Source organism: Vulpes vulpes, chromosome 12 (genome assembly GCF_048418805.1).
Source record: "Vulpes vulpes isolate BD-2025 chromosome 12, VulVul3, whole genome shotgun sequence".
Classification (NCBI taxonomy): Eukaryota; Metazoa; Chordata; class Mammalia; order Carnivora; family Canidae; genus Vulpes; species Vulpes vulpes.
The window spans coordinates 17,084,610-17,096,383 of record NC_132791.1 but is presented as its reverse complement, the minus strand read 5'-3'; positions in this window follow the sequence as shown (position 1 = coordinate 17,096,383).

The following is an 11,774-nucleotide window of genomic DNA, read 5'->3' as shown; positions in this document are numbered from 1 at the left end:
AAGGATGGGAGGGTGGTTACTCCAGCCACTCAACCACTGGGAAGTCTGGGGGGAGCTGGGCAGATGTAATCAAATTCTCGAGCCCGAGGCTAATGGGCCAGGAACTATCATTCAGGCGAAGCTCTTCTCACTGTGATAGCAGAAGTACAAGAGGACAACTCCAGCTGTAGAAGCACATTTCAAATTTCAACATTAAATCTGCTAATATTTCGTTGGCCAAAACAAGTCACATGGTTGAGCCCAACATCAAGGTGAGGGAAGTAGAGTCCTCCTAAGAAGGTTTGGGGCTTGATCCTAGGACCCTGAGATCTTGACCTGAGCTGAAGGCAGACATTCAACAGACTGAGCCACTCAGGTGCCCCAAAATAAAAAAATCTTAAAAAAAATTATAACACACAGTTTTTCTATTCAGAGCCTGAGTTTAAAGCTTAGTTTTTAGGGAGACCTGGGTGTCTCAGTGGTTGAGCATCTGCCTTTGGCTCAGGACATGATCCTGGGATACTGGGATCAAGTCCCACAACAGGCTTCCAGAAGGGAGCCTACTTGTCCCTCTGCCTGTGTCTCTGCCTCTCTCATGAATAAATAAATAAAATCTTTTAAAAAAATCTTAGTTTTGCAAATAATGTGACCTCCTGAATATTAGACTATCATGTGTATAATATCTACTTCCTAAGATTGCTATAGTGATTATATGAGAATACAAATATGGAAAAGCCATATAAGCTATAAAATTAAAAAAATTTTTTAAAGGAGTCCCTAAAACTCTTTTCTGATATTCTGTGTTACAAGAGAATCCCAGACTCTCTTCTGACATCACAGAACTTCATCTTAATCTCTTCTTCCAGCCTCCCCTTTCTGACATTCCCAGTTTCAGAGCCTGTCTCTGTACAATTACTTCCATTGATCCCTCTGGCTGGAGTGCTGTCGGCCTCTCCACAATCCCTTCCCATCACCTATGCTGCTGAAGTGTCACCCATTCTTCAAAGTCAAACGACACCAGAACACACTCCTGGAACCTGGGCTCTGGTCCCAGGTTTGCTGATAACTCATGAGTAACTTGTCATGAGGACAAGTTACTAAGTCTTTCTTGCTATTAATTTCCTTATTTGTAAAATGAGGTTGGAGGAGAGGATCTCTAAATTCCTTTCCCCTGTTCTCATTAGTCTAATTCTCAAGTTAAAGTAATCTTTTCAATTTACTGCACATAATCCAAATTTTCAATTTAGCATTCTCTTTGACAGATAATGTGCACATAAATGGAATTCAAATACTGCATCCAAATGGATCACTCCCAAGGTTGAAAGCCCCATTTGTAGAAGCTAATGATATTGGATGATGATTGTACTTAAATTGTTTCTAAAACAATCTAAATATAATCAAATAGGAATTTCTGTATAATGGGGGGATCCCTCCGTGGCTCAGCGGTTTGGCGCCTGCCTTTGGCCCAGGGCCTGATCCTGGAGTCATGGGATCCAGTCCTACGTTGCTCCCTGAATGGAGCCTGCTTCTCCCTCTGCCTGTATCTCTGCCTCTCTCTCTCTCCCTGTGTCTCTCATGAATAAATAAATAAAATCTTTAAAAAAAAAGATGATTAAAGAATTTCTGTATAATGGGCACAAAAGATTTGCTGCTTCCTAAAATATAATTTTCACAACAAAATATAACTGAGTACTGTTTCCTTTAGCTGTTTCAAATTGTCCAATTCTATAGATTATAGGATACTTCTATTTTACAAATTGCCCTGTTCTAAGACAATAATGTGTAGATTTTTTGCATATGTTTTAAAAAAATCTTAGCAGTTGATTTCAGTAGATGATATCTGTTATAAAACCAGGGGGGTCTGAAACCTAATTCAAGTGAAGGAAGAAGGAAGGGAGTTAGCATTTGTTGAACATCTTTTGTGATCCTAGGCATGTTTGTATATGTTATCTAATTTAATTCTTAAAATACTCTGTAGGAATAGGTAATATCATGTATATTTTATTTTTTTATTTTTTATTTATTTTTTTATTTATTTTGGAATATTTTATTTTTTTTAAGATTTATTTCTTTGGGATGCTTGGGTGGCTCAGTGGTTGAGTGTCTGCCTTTGGCTCAGGGTGTGATCCCAGGGTCCAGGATCGAGTCCCACATTGGGTTCCCTGCGAGGAGCCTGCTTCTTCCTCTGCCTATGTCTTTCTCTCTCTCTCTGTGTCTCTTGTGAATGAAGAAATCAAATCTTTAAAAAAATTAAGATTGATTTCTTAGAGAGAGAGTGTGTGTGAGCGGGGTGGGGGCGGGAGAGGGAAAGGAAGAGAGAGACTCTCAAGCAGACCCTAATATATGTGGAGTCCAACGTGGGGCTTGATTTCAAGACCGTGACATCATGACCTGAGTTGAAACCAAGAGTCAGATGCTCAGCTGACTAAGCCACCCAGGTGCACCTTGTCTATATTTTAAAGACAGTGAAATGAAGACTTGAGAGGTTAAGTGACTTGTTCAAAATCATATACCTGAACTGTACACTTAAAAATGGTTAAAATGGGGGATGCCTAGGTGGCTCCGTCGGTTAAGCACCTGACTTCGGCTCAGGTCGTAATCTCAGGGTCCTGGGATTCCTCTCATAAAGCAAATTCTAGGACCAATTCAGACCTCCTGAATCAGAATCCCTGCAGGCTGGACTGGAAATGTACACTTTTAACAAGCTTCCCATTTGCTTGTTAGGTATCATAAAGTTCCGGAACCACTGTTACTAGGATGTCCCCATGGCATGATAACAAAAATCACTTCACTTGCATGCTCGTTTCCAGGTGATAAAGCTTTTTCACATCCTGTTTCTCCTGTACCTGTACAGCAGGATGACGAAGGCAGTACCATTAGCCCCACATTGCTGACAAGGAATTTAATCTCCTGTGGTTAAGTGCTGGACCCAAAGGTCTTCTGACTCCTAGGAAAGTGTTCTTTTGTTATTTTGTGGCTCTCTCTCCCACTTTACTATGCTTCACTTATACTCCTACACAAATTAGAAGTTCTTTTATGTCTAAAAAGCTTTGCAGAACAATTTTCTTGCTATGATGCTTTTAAAGATTTCAATCTAATTTAATTTAGCACATTAAGAAGTACAGTTTATGCTTATAAGCATAAAGCTACCCAAGGTCATGGCAAAAGAAAAATTAAGTAATGAAGAAATAGACTGTATTGAGTTTTTTAAAAATCTTCTTTTACTCTCCACCTAGATTTACCAATTGTTAACAGCTTTTCTCTCTTTCAAGCGCTTGAAAGCTGCAGATATTATGACACTTTGCTCCTAAATTATTCAGCATGCATGTGCTAAGTATAAGAACATGCTCCTCCATTACCACAATCCCATTATCATACCTAAGAAAACTGATATTAATTCAATAATATCATCTATGTGCAGTCTACATTCAAATTTCTCCAGTTGCTTTAAGAATGTTTTTTATTGCTGTTGATTTTCTCAGATTCAATCAAGGTTATTACATTTGGTTGTTTTTGTCTTTTTAGTCTAATTTAATCTAGAACAAACCTCTCCTTTTTTGTTTTTCATGACATTAAATTTCTTGTAAAGTCCAGGCTTTGTCAATGTGCCTCATACACTGGATTTATTTACTTCCTCATGATTAGATTCAGGTTAACCCTCTTTGGCAAGACTATCATGTCAATAATGTCATGTACTTGTCATTACATAATTTTGGAAGTCACGTGGTCAAAAGCTGCCCCACCATTGGGGGAGCTAAATTTCATCACTTGGTGAAGGCAATATCTGCTAGATCTCTCCATTATAAAGTTACTTTTTGGGATGCCTGCGAGGCTTGGCAGTTGAGTCTGTCTGCCTTTGGCTCAGGGCATGATTCCGGAGTCCTGGGATCAAGTCCCGCATTGGACTCCCTGCATGGAGCCTGCTTCTCCCTCTGCCTGTGTTTCTGTCTCTCATGAATAAATAAATAAATAATCTAAAAAAAACCCAAAAGATTTTACTTATTTATCACGAGAGACACAGAGAAAGAGAGGCAGAGACACAGGCGGAGGGAGAAGCAAGGAGCCTGACATGGGACCCGATCCGGGGACTCCAGGATCACGCCCTGGGCCAAAGGCAGACACTCAACCGCTGAGCCACCAGGGATTCCCCCATCCAATGGTTTTAGCATCCATTAATGATCATCACTCTGATTAGTTATTTCATAGGGATTGCAACATTATGATTAATCAGTCTTGATAATTTGCCAGCATTCATATGGAAAGAAAATATGCCAGACCTGAGAAAAATCTGAATTTAGTTCACACTGATTACTCAGAAAGCAAAGGGTCCACTTTGTCCCAACCTTCTTAAGGAGCTACCTTAGAACTCCTCTGCTGGAGGTATATAGTAAGAGGAGTAGTTTCTCCCCCCACAACAATATTAATAAATGCCCACGTGAGAGAAAGGGCCCCTAAATTCCTTTTCTTAAGCACTCCTGCTTCAAATTGCTTCTCTGCTCTCTGCCTCTGGTGCTATGGATCGATCTCTCCTGAGCTCTGCTGGGAAAAACACATATTTTCTCTCCCTTTAACATCATTGACTACTCTTCTCAAATCTGACCAGAATTTCTCTGTAGTAGGGACTTGGGCAGTAATCTGGCTAAGAGGGAGGGCCAGGATACTGGCTATGGTGTCTATTACATATATTGCATATTTTATTTTATTTTATTTTATTTTATTTTATTTTATTTTTAATTATTGGTGTAAGTTTTTCTTTTTTCTTTTTTCTTTTTAGATTTTATTTATTTATTCATGAGACACACACACACACACACAGAGAGAGAGAGAGAGAGAGAGAGAGAGAGAGAGGCAGAGACACAGGCAGAGGGAGAAGCAGGCTCCACGCAGGGAGCCTGACTTGGGACTGGATTCCGAGTCTCCAGGATCTCGCCCTGGGCTGAAGGTGGCGCTAAACCGCTGAGCCACCCGGGCTGCCCTATACTGCAGATTTTAGATCACTTAAAAACAAAGTAATTTTGTATACAAGGTAGAATGCAACTGCCCACATCAATGATGGTGATGAAGATTGGGGTAGAAAGGCTAAGAGGGAGCTGATAGGGATCACAGTGGGGCCATAGCTACCTTAAGCTACCTTTTGACCTAGCCACTCCCCCCACCCACCATCCCCACACCACCCCTATCTCTGTTTCTCTCTGGAAAATATCAAAGCCAAGATCCAGGAATTTCCTTGGTATATCAATACCATATCTACAAACCCATTTGAGTCAGCCTCCATCTCTCTACCTTCCCTCTAATTACAAAGAAAGTGTCTTCTCTCAAGGTAATCCTTCCATCTACGCTTTGAATTCCACCCTTTCCTGTCTTCTTAAGTTACTTGAAATTATCCTCATCCTACTACTGATTATCTTTTATCCTGTATTGTGCATTCAACTCCCCCCACCACACTGGATCTTTATCATCATTAGTTTTTTTTATTTGTTTTTTTGCGGGGGGGGGGGGTATTGTGACAGGACAGGGAGGGGCAGAGGGAGAGGGAGAGAGAATCTTAAACAGGCTCTGTGTGAGCCCAACCGTGACACAGGATTAGATTTCATGACCCTAAGATCATGACTTGAGCCGAAACCAAGAGTTGGACGCCTAACTGACTGAGCCACCCAGGTGCCCCATCATCATTGTTTAAATATTATACAGTCTCATCTTAAAAAGTCCCTCTTCCACCCATAGTTACTTCTAGCTTTGATTCTCTTCTCTTTATAGCCAACCTGTCTAAATGATCAGTCTCCACTTCCTACTTATGTCTCAACATGCTCTAATCTGGATTCTACTCTTACCACTTTACCACTTAACAGGCTCTTGCTAGGATCGCTGATGACTTCAAGTAGATATATCCATTGGACACTGTGTAGTACTCATCTTGCTTGATCTTTTTCAGGAGCATTTGAGCAGTTGACCACATCTTGCTTCTTGAAACACTTTTTGGTCACTCTGACATTGTTTTCTTCCCATTTTCCTCCTAAATTTCTGGCAGTTCTTTCATAGTTCCCTCCATTGGAGTTCCTCAGGGCTTCAGCCTAGGCCCTCTTCTCATTGTTAGTCACTTTAAAGTCATCACACCCACTTCTGTGACTTCAATTAATTTATCCTTTGATGACACCCACACTTCTATGTCCGGTTTAAATCTCTCAAGAACACCAGACTTAAAAATCCAACTGGCTCGATACAGATGCCTCATTGGCTACTCAGACTCAGTGAGCCTACAACTGAGCTCATCATCCTTCCTCCAAACCTGCTTCTTCTCCAGAAATGGTTATTTTAGTAAATGCCACTAAACCAAGGGATAACCCTGGCTTGACAGTTTCTCCCCACATCTAGACAGTCACCAAATTCTGTTGATCACCGCCTCCCCCCCGCCCCCGCAATCTAATTCATTTACTTGTTACCATCTTCCCTAGTCTAAGCCACCATCATCACTCATCTAGACCACTGCAATAGCTTTCCCATGGTTTCCTTGGGTGCATTGTACCTTTCCAATCTACTCTGTACATTGCAGCCCAAGTGATTTTTTTTTCAATAGCATCACTGAGATATAATTAACATACCTTATGGTTCACACCTTTAACTAAGTGATCTTTAAAAAAAATTTTTTTTAAAGATTTTATTTATTTGAGAGAGAGAGTGTACCAGCAGGGTGAGCAGCAGGCAGAGGGAGAGGGAGAAGCAGGCTCCTTGCTGAGCAGGGAGCCTGATGTGGGACCTGATCTCAGGACGCTGGGATCATGACCTGAGCCAAAGGCAGATGCTTAACTGACTGAGCCACCCAGGCACCCCTAACTAAGTGATCTTTTAAAAACACAAATCTGAGCAGGCAATTTCCTGTTTATAATTTTAGGATGGAATCTAAATCCTTATTCTGGCTTGAAAGGCCCTATGTGATCTGGCCTGTGCTTCCTGAAGTCTCCAACCTCATTCTTTATGTCATTTACCTGCTCACTTTCCAAAGCTTTAGGCACACCTGGCTTCTCTGCTTCTAATCTTGCCATATTCTTTTATTTTTACATGTTGAACTTTCTTCATGGAATACTCTTCCCTTTCTCCTCCCTCCTAACTCTTCAGTCTTCCAGCCTTAGCTTACATGTGACTTCTTTGGAGAAGCTTTATTTGATACCCACTGCCCCTGGGATGTTAAGGATCCCTGTCTGATGCTTTCACACATGCTTTGCAAAAATCCTTCACAATTATAATTGTTTGTTTAAAGTCTGACTCCCTCTTGGACTATAGGACAGGGACTTTGCCTATCTTGTTCACTTGTGCATCCTCAGTGGCTAATGTGGTTGCCTGGCACATAACAGGCAATCTCTAAACACTTGTGGATGAATATGGGATGAATGGTGCTACTGTCACCACTCTCCATACCCAGCCCTGACCCTTGCTCCCACTCCCATCGAAACCACCATAGCTGTCCTAAGTCTTATCATGATTGTTCTGTGTTGAGAGAAACAGCTTTAGAATGTGGTCTTTGTTTCAACTTTATAAATTCCTTAATTAGGAACCCAGACTAAAAAAAAAAAAAAAAAAAGGAACCCAGACTAAGTGCCAAGTCTAACTGTATTGATCCTGATGCTGAGATGCTGAGTCCATCAGACTGTAGGAAATAATTTTCAACTAACAGCCAAGGAAGGAGAATTAGAAAACGGTTGACTCAATTTAAGCTCACATGTACACATATAGATGAGTTGCTATATACAGTGCATGGATACATACATGTAAATCTGCATGTACAAACACAGAGCCCAGCTGTCACACTCAAATATGCATACATACACACTCTCAGAGAGGCAACCTGATATATACTCACTCATTCCCTACATATGTACACAGAGAGTAAAATGACATATGCTTGCCACTTTTGCATATGTACAGAGGCAAGCTGACACACTCATTACATATGTACACACACAGGCAAATGACATATGTTCTATACGTATGTATACATACAGAGGCAAGCTGACATACTTAAATATACAGTGGTAAAATATAATTATTTAACTCCATTGGGCTCACTCTTAATTCCTCTATGTAGTTAGCTTCTTGCTTTAGCTCTCTTTCATGATTCTTGGCTCAGTGGATGCCATTCTCAAGTTCCTAGACTCTTGGCTGTAACCTCGTGTCCTTCCCTTTGACCCACCTGGCTGTTTGTCACCACTTTTCCTGCCACTCAGCAGGCTGCCCTCCTGCAGGTCTCTCTAGCAACCTGTCAGCTCACATGAACTGTTTTGACTGCTGACTTTAACTCTTTGAGTTTTGTCTCAGACCATAGACTTTCGAGTCAGACAGACCTTGATTCAAGTACCAGTCCTGCTGCCTCCTCGCTGTGTAACCACAGGCAAATTATTTAAAGTCTCCAAATCTCAGTTTTCTCAGCTACAGAATGAGGATAATGATAGCACCCTTCCCCATTAGGTTTTTGGGAACATTACATTAGATAATACACGTGACGCTCTTAGCCTAGTATATAAATGCAGTTAATGGCTACTGCCACTAATAATAGTTAGCAGTTATTACGCGCTTACTTTGCTACTACTATTCCTAGCTAATTATTTATTGAGTACTTATAAACTAAGCATGACTCTAGGCATTTTACCCATCCAAACCCATTTTATCCTTACAATAACCCTTTGAAACAAATAGAAATTTTATCTTCATATTACAGATTATGAAACTGAGGCATCCAGAAGTAACTTGCCCAAGGTCATAGAGCTAGTGGGTGGCAGAGTTAAGATGCAAAACCAGATGGTTTGGTTCCAGAGCTTACACTCTTAATTACTATGCTATACTTCTTACTACCATTTATGTGTGATTGTCTTTGTCAGAAAAGCTGTTTCTTTGGTACAATCCTTTAGGAGTTAAACCCTTGGAGAAATTTTTGAATTGCAGCTGAAAATTTCCATTTGCTGAAAGATGGAGAAAAATCTTACTTCTGTATTCAGTGCAATACCGAACAATTGAAAGACAAGAAGACCTGCAGGAAGAACCCAGAGATGCCTCCTCAGTCTCCCTACCCACTCATGGGGACTGTTTGGGTGCGATGCTTTTCGAATTGACAGAATTACAGTGGTGAAGCCTGTTCTTCTCTAGGCAGAGTGAGGCTACTTCTCCGTATCCCTATAGCACTTTTTGCTCAGATATCTGTAACCCTTGCCTCCTTGGCTTCTGCCCATCTACGTAATTGAGGACCATTAAGGGGATGTGGGTAACAATCATAGTGCTTTCAACCAGAGTTGTAATTACAACCAATGTAATCACATTACTGTAATCCCTGCCTGATCACAAGAAGCCCCAACAAAAGTCTCCTGACATGCTGGCAGGGGGCTCAGGATTGTTTGTGCACACTTTGTGGTGGCTGCAGTCTTAGTGGTGCCAATCTTTGCTCCGTTTTGTATCAGACACTGCTGCTGCTCTGTCTACTGGCTCATGTGGTGGAGCTCTGGCGTCAGAGTCAGGTGATTCCAAATTTGTAGCTTTGGGGGTTTGAGTTGTCATTTAACCTCATAAACCTCAGTTTCCTACTTATAAAGTGGAAATAATGCCTACCAACAGGGTGGGTGGGAAGATGAGTGACATAAATACGAAGTGGCTGGCAAAACGTGGCATGTAGTAGGTCTTCAGTGAATTGTAGTTGCTGTTGTTGTGGCCTGATCCAACAATCATTCTCCCCCACCAGGATTCCTTTGATGGGGTCTCCTCACTAGACCCGAAGTTCCATGAAAAGCAGGGACTTTGTTTTGTTCACCGAGGTTTCTCTGCATCTAGAACAGTGCCTACATCACAGTAGGTACTCAGTAAATATTTGTTGAGTCAATGAATGAAGTTTAAAACAAGCTGACTTTGTCTTTACTACCCTGGCTGGCATTCAGACCCTTCTTACTCACAGGCATTTGCTCACGATGTTCCCTCCGCCTGGAATACTTTCTCTTCACTTGGCCAACTTCTACTTAGCCTTCTAATCTTAGCACAAGCATCACTGTAACAGGTAAACCTCTGACCTTTCCCTTCATAGCATTTATCAACATTGTTGCAATTTCACTTTTATTTGTATAATTGTTTGATTAATCTTTGACTGTAAACTTCATTAGGACAGGGACTAGGTCTCTTGTGCTCACCATTGTGTTCAGCAAGGAGTAGGCCTTCAGTACAAACTTACTGAATGAATGACTGAAGAGTGAGTGACTTCACTCACTCTTTCCATTTTTTGAAAAGACTGCTTTCTCTAGGAAGGGGGCTCTAATTTCCCAAGATGGGCCAGAGGTCAATCCCAAGCTTGTGTCAGTGCTGCATCATAAATCATTCCAGTGTTTCTGGACTGAGCTCAAGTGCTGTGACTCTCTCCTACCAGGGCCAATTTGTCAGTCCCAAATTGTCTCATTACCATTTATTAGGGCTTCATTATGCAGCTAGACCCTGCAGCAGGAGGTCCAGAAAAGCCACAATTTTGGCCAACCTGGGAGTGTGGAGTAGGATTTGCCATTTACTCCTACCCCTGCCCACATGCTCCATTTCTATTTAGTGTTTATCACACTGAGTTGTAATTGTTAATTTTCAGATGTCCTCCCACTTTCCCCCCAAGACAGCAAGGCAGAATGATCACTTGCCCCTCCAAGGCTACTGTGGTACCTAGTACACAGTGGGTGCTCATAAAGATTTCTTGAAGGACTGCAATGTTTTAAACATGAGAAAAGCCTTATTGAGGACAAAAACCAACTCATAAGAGAGGGCACTAGCTTTTGCTTTTTAAAAATTTAATTTTAAATCTGAGCCAATGAATCTCTTCTTCAGTTAATTTGGGTTGGTTTTCTGTTACTTGGATCTGAAAATATTCCTTTTTTTTTTTTTTTTTTTTTTTTTAAGAGACGGAAGGGTAGGGTAGGGGCAGAGGGAGCAGGATAGAGAGAATCTTAAACTGGCTCCACACCCAGTGAGGAATCTTAAGCTGGCTCCACACCCAGTGAGGAACCTCACAACTCTGAGATCGTGCCCTAAGCAGAAATCAAGCTTAGAATGTTTAACCAACTGAGCCACTCAGGCACCCCAGAACTGAAAACATTCTGACGGAGAATAGATCATGGCATTCAAGTATAGGATTTATGATAGTTCATTGTTCAAAAATATGTACCCTGTAGTCACTCCCTCTCTCAATCACCTCCAGAAGAATAGAGTTCCCTTCCCCCTTTCTTTGGGTTCAGCTATGAGACTTGATTTAGTCAGTGGGATGTTAGCAGACATGTACAAGCGGTATGAAAAATGCTTGCACAGTTGGGCATGCCCCCCTGCACCAGTATCAACTCCATAAGAGTTCCCCCTGGGTAGCTTGCTGCCCCTCCAGCTGGGGCCCCCAAAAGCATAATACTGGAGAAGATCAGAGCTCAACCTGCACACAGGAGTCAAGCCCAGCTGAACCTGCAGCTTGAAGCAGAGCCATTCAGCCAAGCCTAGCCTAGATTAATCAACCGCCAGACCTATGAGAAATGAATGCTAATTGTGGCACACTGCTAAGGGGTTGTGGTTGTTTGTTACAGAGCAGTAACTGACTGATTGAGGTGAGGTCAGTGTTTTCCAAACTGGCAGTGCACTGAGTTACTAGAGAACTTTAATATAAATAAGGGATACTTGAGTACCCACCCCTCAGCATGTCTGGTGTGGTGTTCAGCAATCTACATTCTTTTAAAACTCTGGGTGATTTTCATGTAGCAAGTCCCATACTCTTGCTACCTAACACTTTGGGGTCACCAATATTAAAG